The following is a 16248-nucleotide window of genomic DNA, read 5'->3' as shown; positions in this document are numbered from 1 at the left end:
TTGTACATAAATATGAATTTATGTAATTATTGTGATTTTAATAAGTTAAATCACGCAAATCCTTAAAAACCGATTAATATAAGATATTGGCTCTTAAAAGGCGATTTAGCATAAAATTTAACATGTTCAAACATATTATAATGCTGCATTTTATTTATGATTGTCATATTTTAATTTTATGTAATTTTTAAATTATGTAATTTTACTTAGTATGGCCTTAGTTTTAATTGGTATTACCCGAAATGTATGGGAATATCGATTCGGTTGTAATTTTTGTGATCTCGTATCACCACTTTGTAATTTAATAGATGTATTTTTATTTTAATTACAAATGTATAATAGGAAATTATGTAATTCATTTTGTAATTTAATTATTCCGGAGTTCCTTGAAGACGGTGCCACTCGAGAAGGCGATCCATCAAAGAAAGTGTTGCCTTGAAATGCGTGCCAAGACCGAAGTTCAAGGGACCAAAGGAGTTGGTTTCCGAATTTGTAATAGTTTATTAGATTTACTATTTTAGGAAGGCCATACTAGGATTTTATTTTTATGCTTTGCATTTTATTTGTATGTTGCATGCATCGCTAAATCGCCATAACAAAACATGCATTTTAAATCGAGTTTATCGACCGCGTCAATTACAATTATCGTAGTTCACCGCTTTAGTTCACTTAAAACATGATAGATAATAAATTGACATGACCTCTCGCTAAAATAAACAATTGAGACTTAGCCTTACCAAAAAGTAGAAACCATGAAAACCTATTTCGTGAGGGAGTGCGCTCGGCCACACCGGGGTACAAACCTTGTTACGTAGGGGAAGTGGGTGATAAATGTCTATCCACCGAATTCATGTTGATAAGGGATGAATCGGCTACACCGTGCCCAAGTTAATGTGGATTTGGATCATGGACACATTTATTCGAAATTTGGGTTGAACTCAACAAAAGTATTCTCGACCATTGTCGGATGTGTTTTGGGCTAAAGATAAATGTTAATGTAATTTTATCGACCAAGAGTTCTAAAAGTAGAATCGATTAAAGAGTTAATCCACCGAGTTATATTGATAAGGGATGAATCGGCCACACCGTGCCCAAGTTAATATGAATTTGGATCTTGGAATCATTTATAATAGTTGGGTAGAGGTCACTATATAAATGCTCATATCTTGTTAAATTTTATTTACAAGTATGACTAAAAAGACAAATGTTAATATTTCCTTTTCCTCTATACTTGTAGTTCATTACAATGAATCCATCAAATGCTACTACACCGATAACTATTGAGTCTTGCCACAATGTTTTTGACGACGTTTGCTTCAACAATGATTTCGACACTACTAGAGAACTTCATTTTGGGATAGGTTCGGATGGAAACATAAACTTCATCACTTCTTCTAGACCACCTACTACTACAAAATCTCTTGTGAGCCGGTCTCATGAAGACCGCCTCATAAAATCTATAGGATCTTTATCTTTGGAAGAGAAAGATGCCAAAACTAGTGGGAGCTCAAGCAATCAAGCTCTTGCTTCTAAGGGCAAAAGGGTCAAGAAGAAGGGAAAGAAAGGGAAAAACTTCAAGCAAGTTGAAGATGAATGCCATTATTGCTATGGCATGGGACATTGGCTTAGGAATTGTCCTATATATTTGCGAAATATAAGGGAAGGAATCATTGTTCCAAAAGGTAAAATTCCTAAGGAAATTTATGTTATTGATGTAAATTATACTTCCACTACGACATGGGTACTGGATACCGGTTGTGGTTCTCACCTTTGTAATCATTTACAGGGGTTAAGAGACATGATGAGGCTTAGCAAAGGAGATGTGGATCTACGCCTTGGAAATGGAGCTCGAGTAGCGGCCGAATCCAAGGGAACTTATGTATTAGCTTTGCCTAATGGATTTGAGTTGTATTTACATAATTGTTTTTATGTGCCTACACTCTCTAAAAACATTATTTCTATCGCCATGTTAGACATGGACGGTTTTTGTTTTGTCATAAAAAACAATCGTTGTATTATTTCAAGGAACGACTTGGTTATAGGCCAAGCTCCTTCCATTAATGGCATTTACATTTTAGAAACCTCGAATCCAACTAATGACATCTACAACATTCAATCAAAGAAACTCAAATCAAGTGATCCAAATGAATCGTTCATTTGGCATTGTCGATTAGGTCACATAAACGAGAATCACATCAAAAGATTAATTTCGACTAATGTGATTACACCATTTGATTATCAATCATATGGAACATGCGAATATTGCCTTCTTGGCAAGATGACTCGTAATCCTTTTAGCGGTAAAGGAACATGAGCTAGTGAACTATTGGGACTCATACATACTGATGTGTGTGGACCAATGAGTATCACCGCTCGAGGAAATTATGACTACTTCATAACCTTCACCGACGACTTGAGTAGATATGGGTATATCTATTTAATGAAGCATAAGAGTGAAGCTTTTGAAAAATTCAAGGAATTTCAAAATGAAGTGGAAAACCAATTGAACAAAAGGATAAAAACACTACGATCCGATCGTGGTGGAGAATATCTTAGTCATGAATTCGATTCACACTTGAAAGGTTGTGGCATAATATCACAACTATCTCCACCCGGAACACCACAACTCAATGGTGTTGCCGAAAAGAGAAATCGAACCCTACTTGATATGGTTCGATCAATGATGAGTCAAACCGAGCTACGAAACTCGTTTTGGGGATTTGCGATTCAAACCGCAATTAGATCGTTGAATAATAGTCCCACGAAGACAACCGAAAAGACTCCATATGAGATGAGGATGGGAAGAGTTCCTAATATATCCTACATGAAGATTTGGGGATGTGATGCTTACGTCAAGGCAAAGACCGACAACAAGCTTGCCCCAAGATCCGAAAAATGCATCTTTGTAGGTTACCCCTCGACCACTCGAGGATACTACTTCTACAAACCTCAAGAAAACAAAGTGTTTGTGTCTTGCGAGGCTGTCTTCTTAGAAAGAGAATTCATTTCTAAGAGATAGAGTGGGAGAAATTTTGAACTTGATGAAGTCCAAGAGCCACAAACCGAGTTAGAGACGCCAGAAGATATTCCTTCGTCGTCTAGCGCGGTTGTCCCTCCTCCACTTAGAAGAACGAGCCGAGTTATTCGCCATCCCGATCGATATGTGGGACTTATCAAAGAAGATGGAACACTTGATGTGTTGCTTTTAGAAAGTGACGAGCCCGCCACCTACAAAGCCGCAATCTCTAGTCAAAATTCCTCCTTATGGCTTGAAGCCATGAAGTCTGAGATGGATTCTATGCATGAAAACCAAGTTTGGAACTTGGTGGATTTGCCTAAAGGGACAAGACCTCTTCAATGCAAATGGATTTTCAAGGTCAAGAATGGCATAGAAGAACATGATGATGTCTACAAAGCTCGGCTAGTGGCAAAACGATTTACCCAAGTTCAAGGTCTTCATTATGATGAAACCTTCGCCCCCGTAGCCATGCTAAGATCCATACGAATTTTGTTAGCGATTGCCGCATTTCATGATATGAAATATGGCAAATGGATGTCAAAACCGCTTTTCTAAATGGGCATTTAGAAGAGGAGGTGTACATGATACAACCCGAAGGTTTTGTTGATTCTAAAAATCCTAACAAAAGTATGCAAACTTAAGAGATCCATTTATGGACTTAATCAAGCATCAAGAAGTTGGAATCTTCGGTTCGATCATGTGATAAAAGAGAATGGTTTCACTCGAAGTGTTGAGGAACCATGTTTGTACATGAAATTTAGTGGGAGCAATGTTGTGTTCCTAATCTTGTATGTCGATGAGATACTACTCATTGGAAATGATATTCCGATGTTGTCTTCGGTTAAGAACTGGTTAGGTAACCACTTCCAAATGAAGGATTTAGGAGAAGCACAACGCATATTAGGTATCCGGATCCATAGAGATAGATCCAAGAGGATATTGGCACTAAGTCAAGAATCTTATGTTGATAAAATTCTTCGACGGCTCAGCATGGACAAATAAAAAAGGGGATTGGTACCTATGGTAATTGGGACAATATTGAGCAAGTCTCAATCGCCCTCCGAACCCCATGATGTTGAACGCATGAAGTTTATCCCTTATGCTTCCGCTGTTGGATCAATCATGTACGCCATGATATGCACACGTCCTGATGTCTCGTATGCCTTGAGCATGACGAGTAGATATCAAGGAAATCCAGTTGACAGTCACTGGATAGCCGACAAGAACATCCTTAAGTACTGGAGAAGAACTAAGGATTCTATCTTAGTGTTTGGAGGAGACACCGAACTCTGTGTTAATGGTTACATGGACTCAAGTTTTCAAACGGATAGAGATGACATAAAATCACAAGCTGGTTTTGTTTTCATGCTCAATGGTGGTGCTGTTAGCTGGAGAAGCTTCAAGGAAGCTGTGACTGCGAATTCAACAACGGAGGTTGAGTACATTGCAGCATCAGAAGCTGCCAAGAAAGCTTTATGGATCAGGCAATTCACAGAAGGTCTAAGAGTAGTACCTACCGCCAATGATCCCATCACTCTCTATTGTGATAATAGTGGGACGATCTTCAAAGCTAAAGAGCCAAAGTCTAGTAATAAATCTAGACATGTACTTAGAAAATATCATGTAATTAGAGATTTCATTGAAAGAAAGGAAATTGCGATATGTAAGGTTGGGACGGATGATAACATAGCTGATCCGCTCACCAAGCCTTTATCGCAGGCTAAGCATGATGGACATGTTGCGTCCATGGGACTTAATTGCATGCCAGTTTTATGTTAGATTTTGATATGAAATAAAAGAGTTGTTTTATTTGCTCATATGCATAATCACATTTGTCTTTTATTTTTCCATTACTTTGTCATATTCAAATGGGATGTAGAGACAAGATTGAACCCCATTAAAGTGAACTAAATTGACATAGTAATCGCCCATAGTCATTTGTATGAGGTGACGTCTCGAAGTGACTAGAGTGTGATGCGATTGATGGCAAGTTCAAGTGCCATAGAGTCATATGAGAATGACTATTCGATCACATAGGCAGACTGTTAGGAACACTTTGTCGGGCTAATGACCGCTTATAGAGTTTTGGCAAATTTATATAGCCTGGTCGTGGCGAGAGCTACTATAGTATTCTAATGAGTGGATTCTTTTGACTAAAGACTGTTCGCCTAAGGTGGCACAGTTTCAGATTAACTTTGATTTATGTTACTACGACCTTCGTAAATGGGTTCAAATGGGCATATTTTGGGTTGTTATTGATGCGTGTCTGTGATATGATGTTTTACATCCTATTTTCCACGCATTTCAGAGCTCATTTGTGTAGTTTAAGCTACCATTTCCCATATTTCCGTCTACTTTCGTGTTTTTGTATATTATTGCAGAAAATGTGAATAATCCAACGGAAATTGAGCTAAATCCATCCCCGAGTATCCTGCATTGCAATTTGACGTGAATTATTTACTTAAGGAACGAGCTTGGTGCGAAATTCAAGGCCCGAAAGACAAATACACGAGAAATTGGAAGTCAAGTGTCAGCTACTTCAGTCGATCGACCACTGCCTTCAGTCGATCGACCAACCATCGGGTTCCAGAGGCTACTGTACACTACTATTCAGTCGATCGACCGGTCACTTCAGTCGATCGACCAAGACGCTATTCCAGACGAGAATTAAAAGATCGAGATTTATCAAGCCCATTAGTTATTAGGTTTAGGAATTACGTTACGTATACTTTCTATATAACGTAACTTAGTTCGACAGATACCAGGGATCCGGTTTTTATCAAGTTTTTACATTCTGTTTTACATATAGTTCTTTAGAAATAATTAGGGTTAGAGATTACTTTCGGTATGTGAATACAATTCGCTTTGTCATTCGGCTTTGTTCTTTTCCTTCGCAATTCACACGGTACTCTCTGGTTTTATTCTGTTATTTTATTTTCGTTCATAGTTGTCGAATTGCTAGATCAGTTCCCAAGCCGAATTGCCATCTTTTGTTAATTGTTTATTTTATCGCATTGATCGGTCCGTTTCGTATTCACAAATAAATAGATGTGGTCGTTGGTCACGGTCGAATCAAAACACAATTTATAGCTTAACAAGCAACTCTACAATTAGTAAAGAGGCAAGTAAAGGTCGGATCCCAAGGGACGGGAGTTGAAATGAGATTTCTATTGTAACTAGCGGTGTCTAAGGGGTGTCACAAATTGGGTTGATGTAGAAGGTTACTAAACTAGAATAACAATGAAAATAAACAAGCAAGATGAATAAAAAGGGGTGTAAACAATTGATTAAAGGCACTAGAGTGTCATGGGATCATAGGGGAATCATGCGATATGATCATACAAACATGTTCTCAAATTATAAGCAAGCAATTATTGTTGTGATGGATTGAGTTGGGTTATATCTTACAATCCTAGGAAAGTTTGGGTCTCGGAGCCGAATCGATTAGATTGTACAACACCTACAAGTCGACTTAATCTTCCCTACTCAACAACATGCATGGTCTAATGAGACTCGAGTTGGGTTATGTCTTACAAGTCTCATTGAAAAGATAGGAGATGATAGTAAATGCAAGGATTCATAGGCTTAACATTTAATCAAGTATAACATGTGCATGAGTTGAGATCAAAACAAGCAAGCAAATAAAGCATGAAAGCATATTAATTTAAGCATGAATCATTCCCCATGTTGGTTTCCCCTAATAACCCATTAACCCTAGCTAAGAGACTACTCACTCATTATCATGTTGATCATGCTAGCAAGGTTGTCAATCATACTAACAATATGAAACATGATGAATAAATGGAAGTAATTAACAATAATTAAAAAGGGATTAAGAGATTATACCTACTAATGATTCCAATAATAAAGCAAGAATAATAGAAGTACTTGAATGCTAGATTGAGAGGTTGTCAATCTCCCAATAATAACCCAAATAATCTTCAATTACCCAAAATAAAGGATGAACAAAAGAGAGATTAAAGAACTAAAACTTGGATTAAAACTTGATTAATACTTGATTACAATATTGAAGAGAGTTTTGATTGATATTAACTACACTAATTATTGATAAGAAGAACATGCTCCTCTAATTAGCCTAATGGGGTATTTATAGTGAAAATTAGGGAGGATGCATTAGGGTTAACTAAGGGCTAAACTAGTAATTACACTTTTTAAGTTGAGCAAGGAGGGCCCGGTATTTTCTGAGAGAAGGGCTTCTCTTTTCGTAGCTTGAAGAAGGCAATCCGTGCTGTGAAGAAATCCGGGCGGAATAAGGTCGGGACGGCCGGATTTGGGCGATGGAATCCGAGCGGATTCTGGGGAATCCGGACGGATTGTTGAGGGGGAATCCAAGCGGATTCAGGCAAGGGACGCTCGGATTGTGCAGGACGGACGGATTGCTGGCAATCCGCTCGGATTATCAGTCAGCATAGTAACATCTTCTTTTTCTTCCCTTTTCTTCATAAATTCCTTGGGGATTTCCTTGGGGACTCAAGGATCTTTCCTCAACATTGCTCTTCTACTATGATATGTACAAAGGCCTTCTAATCTTACCTCTCCTTGATGCTTGGTCATTGGATTCGATCAATTTAGTCTTGTTTTGCCATGAAAATGCAAGATTCTTACTCCTTTCCTACCAAGGGATCAAAATCTCAAAGAATATGCAAAACAAAGAACTAAAGATAAGAAATGACCCAAATAAGCACTAAAAAGCATGGAAACAAGGCTAATTCGGGGGCTAAATATGCGCCAATTATGGTCACATCAAATATCCCCAAACCGAACCTTTGCTCGTCCCGAGTAAAGAGGTGACAAAGACTAGGGCCAATACTAACCTATCCTAATAATATAGCCGATATGAGACAATTAGCGGGTCTCACTCCGCCCCTTCAACTCACAACAAGACAACTATGAGGTAGGATGCCTTCTTGCAAGGCAAGGTGGGTCTTGCCAAAATGGCGACACATCCAAATATTTAAAGCACACAAAAACACATAATGGATGCATCTACAAAAGAATAGCCACTTTCCTCATCTAAGTGGCGGAAATTATCTACAAGGGAAGCAATTTAAGGGTACACAATCCTTCATAGATGCAATTTGTTCAAACTACTAAGCCTAGAAGGATACCAATAAATCACCTCCAAAATGTGTCAAGCTAGGGTACCTTTGTCCTCAATTGTTAAATGCTTTTGTCAAGAGTAGACTCCCTATGGCGTTAGAAACACTGGAGGATCGCGGAATTCCCCCTCTTGCCTAGACAGGAAGAAGGGTCGTCCCCTCTCTACCATGCACAAAAATGGATATGATGGATAAAGGGATCGATAGATATTTGAGTTTCACTTTGGGAGTTTGTTTTTGTTTTTGTTTTTCCCCCAATTTCTTGTGGCATTGGACATTTGAGAACACTTTCTTTGCCATTTCTTTTTGATTTTTGGCATTTCAATACTTGACAATTTTTTTTGCATTTCTTTTTGAACATTTTCAAAGTCACCCCAATTAGTAACGAGGGTGCCTTGTATTTGAAGCTTAGGAGTCTATTTTTGCTCCTCTTTTCTTTTGATGCATTTTTGCAAACTTTCTTTCACTTTTCATTTCATTGAACTCAAATTGATTTCTTTTTGTGCCCATTCCCTTTGATGACAAAAATGTGGTAGAACATGGTTGATGGATGTATGCATGGTTTCAAGGGTCACCTTGGAATAAATGGTAGCCAAGGAGTTATCACACCACAAGGTACTCTTGACTAGGCCTTAATCCATGGGTCAAAAGATACTAGCATGACACATCCTAGGGTGTTTTACAAGTATTCTACAAGCAAAGTCTTAAGAATAAAAAGCATCTACTAGGGCCTATATACACTTGTCAAGCTTCCCAAGTAGACGGTTTCGCAAAATTTTTCTAACATGCAAACTACATGCCATGATGCAACTACCATATAAACATCCTAATGCATATGATTCTACCAACTAATATGACAAACAATCTAAATGCAAGTCCTAAGTTCACATTGTTGTACCGCATCAATCAAAATGAAGCCACATAGTCATTAACATAAAGAGGAAAAAGGAGATTGGAAAGATCATACCATGCGGTCTTCAATATCCTCATGTCTCGGAGGTGGCGTAGTCAATCAATGTGAACAAGGATAAAACAAACACAATATATACAAGACAATATATACAAAGGAAATGAACTTGTTTTTGGGTTTTCAATTTTTTTCAATTTTTATGATTTTTGAAATAATAGTTAAATGTTAGAATTCCCATCCCCACACTAATATGGGCATTGTCCTCAATGGCCAAAATGATGGAAATTATGCAAAGATGATGCATGATTTCTACACTAAATGCAATTCTACACTAAGTTACACTACATGATGCATGGTTTTTGTTATGACGGAGAGGATAATTTAGATTACCTCCCGTTGCGTATGCATTAACTTCCCCAAACCGAGTGAGACACTATTGCTAATGTCCAAGGATGGGTATAGTTCATGCATACACTATGCTTATGCATGAAACTAGTTTGTCATTTTGGATTTTACAAATGGGAACAATAAAATAAGAACACCTCAATGGTACCGAGGTGTGAGTCCTTTGATGCTGCTAGGACTACTCCAACAATGATCAAAATGAAATAAAATACACAGAGACAAGATACAAACCATGGGAGTGTAGGAGTCTCCAAGGCTTGCTAGTCTTCCATCATGCTATCATCATCACCACTTCCCTCATGAGAAGTGGTCACATTGCACTTTCCTTGTCATTTGCTTCTTCACTTTCTTCCTCATCTTCCTCTTCACCATCCCTTTCTTCTTCACTTGCTTCTTCCTCAATATTATCATCAACTTCTTCATCATTTCCAACAACCTCATTGTCTCCCACCACGTCCCTAGATGCACCCGGAAATAAGACTTCTCTATCCGCCTAACTAGGCAAAGGACAAGATGGATCAAGGAGTCCTTGCCTAGCTAGATGTAGGAGGGGTGGATATTGAGCCAAATACGCATTTTTCCGATCTTCATGGGCTTGCTTGTGCATTGCTTGCATGAGGAGAGTCACATAGTCTTTCCCAATTTCAATTCCTTCCGGTTTGAACTCTTCATACTCAAAGGGGTAAGGTGGTATGACAATGGAAGAGGAGGGAGCTTCAAGATCACCCTTTTGTTGTTGAATGATATACTCGGCTTCTTCGGAAAGGGGAAGTAGATAATTGGTCCGGTGGACGCTTAGGCGACAAATCTTCGAGGGCAAGGTGAACGATCTAGCTTCACTAGTTAACCATCCATATTTAGTGTCAAGGGGGTTATGAGCAACCCACTTGAACTTGTGAATCATAATATGCATATCAATAAGATGGCCACCTTCCTTTGCTTTGTACTTCTTATCCTCATTGAAATTAGGATCAAAGTGCTTGGCTAGGAGTGTGACTAGGCCGCCATTGACAATAACGGTTGTGCCCTTCTTCCCATTATCAACATTAAGCCATCTTTCTACCAAGAGCCTCAAAGAATTGTAAGGCTTGGTATGAATTCTTCCGATATTCAAAGCCGATTCAAGGAGAATAAAGTCAAGTCTTGTGAAATGATTGGTGTCTTTCCTAGCAATTATGGTATTTCCCACAACCTTGTGCCATACTCTTATGCCCGGATGATGGACCAAAAGAGCACGACATGCATGAAAATCCTCAAATTTCTTCCCGGAGATTGCCTCCCAAAGAGGCTCGGGGTCATACTTTCCATAATGCTTAAGATAACTTGATTCATCACTAAGACCCAAAATTTCACCCAATTCCGTAAAGGTAATGTGTCTACTAACATTAGCTAGACGAAACTCGAGATTTTCTCTATTCTCAACTTTGGTGACTTTTAAAGAACTTAAGAATTCCAAGACAAGGGAGGGGTATGTCAATTCCTTTGTTTCAAACAATTTCTCCAACCCCATGGCTTTGAAAAAGGCTTTTGTTTGTTCAAGAACACCCAATTTTTCCAAGGCATCTTTACATATGAATTTGGTGGATTGAATAGATTTCATAGCAAACTTGACAAAGGTATTTCTATGGGTATCGGAAATAAAAGTTACCTCCGGATAATGCAAAAGTTGATTAATTACCGGAGTAGAAGGTGTTGATGGTCCCATAGAAGGTTGTTGTTGTTGTTGCACTTCCAAGTTTGGTGTTGCCACCACCATAGCCAAAGCTTTCTTTGTTTGAAGAGCCTTTTGCCTTTGTGAGAGTGCCTTAGCCTTTGGTGCCTTTGTTGCCTTTGTTGCACCCTTAGTCCTTGCCATTGATGAGCTTAACCAAGAAAAGAGTGAAAAATCTTCAATTTGTAGGATGCCCAAATCGATTTGAAGGTGAAAGGCTTTGCCTTTATGAAAACAAAAATCGACTCAGAGGTTGAAGATTTTGTTCTTGGTTTTGGTTTTTGTTGAAGAAGGAGTGATTAATTTGTTGTTGGAAGGGTGGTTTGATTTGTTTTTGTTGAATGTTGTTGAGGGTTTTTGTTTTTATGATGGAGGGGATGAGAGTTTTGATGTTGTGGGTAGTGTTTATGAATGAATGAATGAATGAAGGTGGGAGGGGTTTTAAAGAGGCCGAAAATTTCAAAACTGCAGGGGCAATCCGTGCGGATTAGGCTCAATCCGTGCGGATTCTGCTTCTTCTACCTTTGCAAAAGCTCGCCTAAAGATGGGCGGATTTGGTACAATCCGCTCGGATTTGCTGAACACGGGACGGGCGGATTTCTCCAAAGACGGACGGATTTCTGTCCAGAGAAATTTGCTTGTTTTTCTCAGCTGCAAAGACGGGCGTCTTTTTCCCAGGACGGACGGATTCTGCAGGACGGGCGGATTTTCAGGAATCCGCTCGGATTCTTTAACAGTCAAGAAAATTTCAAAATTCAGCTCAGTTCAGGACGGGCGTCTTTTCTGCAGGACGCTCGGATTGCATAAGACGGGGGGATTCTTGGGAATCCGCTCGGATTCTTCCTCTGTGTACACGGATTCAGTTCCACCCGTGCACAGCGCTTTCCCTTTATCATTCTTCCATTCTTTCTTTCAAGTCTTGTGTTCTTCTTTGTGGGGGCACTACTAAGGCATGGATAGCCTAGGCAATTGCCATCCCCACACTAAGGTAAAGCACTACACATCAATTGAAATTGTTAGTCCCTCCCTCACTTCTCTCTTTCATGACAATTATTTTAATCAAAGTAAATAAAAATCCAAAGATGACAAAAATGCAATACAAGAATTGAAATGTAAGTTAGGGAGTTAGAAATATTTACAAGTGGTGGTTTAGGGAGGACTCCACCAAACTCTCATTCTTGATGAGATGTCAAGGGGGCATGTTCAAGGTGTTGTTGATGTTGCTCAAGACCTTGAAAAAGTAATCAAAAGCTTGTTCATTATTATGGTAGAGGTCCTCAATAGACCGTGGCCCTTGTTGTTGATCATGATCGATGGCATGCCCAATGTAGGGATTAAAAATCCCTTCAAACTCGTCGTCCCAAAGACCACAAACTTCATTGAGTTGATCATTGAAAATCTCTTGCTTAGATGGAGACAACTCTCCCAATTTCTTCTCTTGGCCAATGAGGCCATCCTCTTCTTCCTTGGTTGATTTTGATGAGCTTTGCAAGCTCTCCTTGTCATAATTCACTTGCTCTTCGAATGGAGCATCTTCAACTTTCTTCCTCCATTGGAGTTCCGATTTCTTCCTTTCATCTTTTCGGCTATAATGATCAATCATGAAACACGGCTCATGCAAACGAGGAGCTCTCATAGTCTTGTCAAGATTAAAAGTTATGCTTTCATCTCCCACTTCTAGAGTGAGCTCTCCATGTTTCACATCAATCACCGCACCGGCGGTGTGTAGGAAAGGTCTTCCTAGGATGATTGGAATGTTGGAATCTTCCTCCATATCAACAATGACAAAGTCCACCGGGATGAAAAACTTCCCAATTCGCACGGGGACATCTTCCCATATCCCTAACGGTGTCTTCGTCGATCTATCGGCCATTTGGAGTGTGATGTTGGTGCATTTAAGCTCTCCCATCCCCAACCTTTTACTTACCGAGTACGGCATGACACTCACACTAGCCCCTAGATCACATAAGGCTTTGTTGATCGTTGTGTCGCCAATGGTACACGGTATTGAGAAGCTTCCCGGATCCTTTAACTTTGGAGGTGAACTCCCTTGAAGTATTGCACTACTCACCTTAGTGAAGGCGATAGTCTCAAGTTTCCGGATCGACTTCTTCTTTGTGAGGATATCTTTCATATACTTCGCATAGGCCGGAACGTGATTGATTAATTCCGTGAAAGGAATTGAGACTTCTAAATTCTTCACAATTTCCATGAACTTTCCAAGTTGATCATCCAATTTGGGCTTGACTTGACGACTTGGAAAAGGAAGTCTAATCACAATGGGCTCCTTCTCTTTGGCCTTGTCTTCACTTTTCTTTGAACTTTCTTCTTTTGTTGATTCTCCATCTTTGAAGTTTTGCACAATTTCTTCCCTTTCACTAGCTTCCACAACTTCATCCTCAACTTGCTTCTTCGGTGCTTCATACCTTGTACCACTTCTCAAGTGAATGGCACTAACCATTTCATGTCTAGGGGGATTACTTTGAGGTGGTAATTGCCCCTTTTGTTTTTGTGAGCTTGAAGATGCTAGTTGAGTCAATTGTGTTTCCAACATCTTGGTGTGAGCTAGAATGTTGTTGATGGTGGTTTCCTTTGCTTGGCTATCTTTTTGCATTTGGGTGAAAAATTCTTGTTGATTCTTTTGCATTTGGAGGACCGCTTTTTGGACATCAAAACCTTGGTCATTTTGGTGATTGTATGGATTTTGATTTTGGTAACCTTGGTTTTGATTGTAAAAGGGTCTTTGATTTTGGTTTCTCATGGGTGGTGGAGTGTATGTTGTTTGAGGGTTTTGAATATTTTGGCTTTTGTATGAGAGATTTGGATGGAACTTGGTGTTCTCATTGTAAAAATTGGAATAAGGGGTACCACTCTTGTAAGCTTGGAAAGCATTAACTTGTTCGGTTGTTCCCCTACACTCACTTAGGTCATGACCCAAAGTTCCACAATTCTCACATATCCCACATGGGATTGATGAGGATGCCGTCATGGCATTGACATGATGCTTCGATGATTTTGAGTTTTCCTCAAGTCTAGCCATAGCTTGTTCAAACTTCAAGTTGATTGTGTCAATGTGAGCACTAAGTTGAGCACCCAATTGAGTAACGGAGTCCACTTCATGCTTTCCTCCTCTAGTAGCCTTGCGAGGTCTACTATATTGTGAGTTATGGACCGCCATTTCCTCAATCTTGTTCCATGTTTGATTGTCATCAACTTCGGTGAACATTCCATTTGATCCCATATTGAGAATGTTCCTAGAATCTTCATATAAACCATTCCAAAATTGTTGCACCAAAAACCATTTGCTAAGTCCATGGTGAGGACATGAGCGACAAATACCTTTAAACCGCTCCCAAGCTTCATACAAAGACTCTTCATCCCTTTGCTTAAAATCCGTAATTTGAGCTCTTAGCATGTTGGTCTTTTCCGGTGGGTAGAATTTTTTGTAGAAAGCTAGAGCCAACTTCTTCCAAGAATCTATTCCAAGGGTGGCCTTATCAAGGCCCTTCAACCATTGCTTTGCGGTGCCGATTAAGGAAAAAAGAAATAAGACCCATCTAATTTGGTCTTGAGTCACGCCCGTTTGAGAGATAGCATCACAATAATCGCAAAAGGTTTCCATATGAGAATGAGGATCCTCACTAGGCATCCCTCCAAATTGGCTCCTCTCAACTAGTTGGATGAAGGCGGACTTGGCAATAAAATTTCCGGTGAGATGTTGCGGTGTAGGAGTACCATTTGGTAGATTATCCTCGGTGGGTACGGAGTGTGACGAAAATTTTGGCATTGTAGGTGGATTTTGTGGGGTATTGTGTAATGGGTTTTCTTCTCCTTCTATTGCGAAAGGATTGACAAACTCACTAGTGGGTTAAACAACTTCACCAACACCTCTCAAATTCCTCCTAACAGGTCTCCTATTGTTCGTCAAGGTTCTTTCGATTTCACGGTCAAAAGGTAACAAATCACTTTGTAACCTTCTAGACATGCAAAATATCAAACAACTCAAAAACAATTAGAACAAACCTTGAGGAGTGTTACTTCCTCAAGGTGAAGAAAGACACAACTAATAACAATAAGAAGAAATCTAAGTCAAACAAAAACACCGTCCCAAGAAGCAACGGCGCCATTTTTGATCGGTCCGTTTCGTATTCACAAATAAATAGACGTGGTCGTTGGTCACGGTCGAATCAAAACACAATTTATAGCTTAACAAGCAACTCTACAATTAGTAAAGAGGCAAGTAAAGGTCGGATCCCAAGGGACGGGAGTTGAAATGAGAGTTTTATTGTAACTAGCGATGTCTAAGGGGTGTCACAAATTGGGTTGATGTAGAAGGTTACTAAACTAGAATAACAATGAAAATAAACAAGCAAGATGAATAAAAAGGGGTGTAAACAATTGATTAAAGGCACTAGGGTGTCATGGGATCATAGGGGAATCATGGGATATGATCATACAAACATGTTCTCAAATTATAAGCAAGCAATTATTGTTGTGATGGATTGAGTTGGGTTATATCTTACAATCCTAGGAAAGTTTGGGTCCCGGAGCCGAATCGATTAGATTGTACAACACCTACAAGTCGACTTAATCTTCCCTACTCAACAACATGCATAGTCTAATGAGACTCGAGTTGGGTTATGTCTTACAAGTCTCATTGAAAAGATAGGAGATGATAGTAAATGCAAGGATTCATAGGCTTAGCATTTCATCAAGTATAACATGTGCATGAGTTGAGATCAAAACAAGCAAGCAAATAAAGCATGAAAGCATATTAATTTAAGCATTCATCATTCCCCATGTTGGTTTCCCCTAATCACCCATTAACCCTAGCTAAGAGACTACTCACTCATTATCATGTTGATCATGCTAGTAAGGTTGTCAATCATACTAACAATATGAAACATGATGAATAAATGGAAGTAATTAACAATAATTAAAAAGGGATTAAGAGATTATACCTACTAATGATTCCAATAATAAAGCAAGAATAATAGAAGTACTTGAATCCTAGATTGAGAGGTTGTCAATCTCCCAATAATAACCCAAATAATCTTCAATTACCCAAAATAAAGGATGAACA

At 39.1% G+C, this 16248-nt stretch overlaps 1 non-coding gene across 1 annotated transcript; it reads left to right on the top strand.

Annotated features, from left to right (window-relative positions):
- Positions 1–14473: 14473 nt before the first annotated feature.
- LOC141603184 (small nucleolar RNA R71) lies at positions 14474–14580 on the top strand. The gene has a single exon (XR_012525076.1). It is a non-coding gene; the product is annotated as a small nucleolar RNA R71 (small nucleolar RNA).
- The last annotated feature ends 1668 nt before the right edge of the window (positions 14581–16248 follow it).

Source organism: Silene latifolia, chromosome 9 (assembly GCF_048544455.1).
Source record: "Silene latifolia isolate original U9 population chromosome 9, ASM4854445v1, whole genome shotgun sequence".
NCBI lineage: Eukaryota > Viridiplantae > Streptophyta > Magnoliopsida > Caryophyllales > Caryophyllaceae > Silene > Silene latifolia.
Note: the sequence above shows the minus strand (reverse complement) of the source record. Positions and strands in the feature narration are given on the sequence as shown.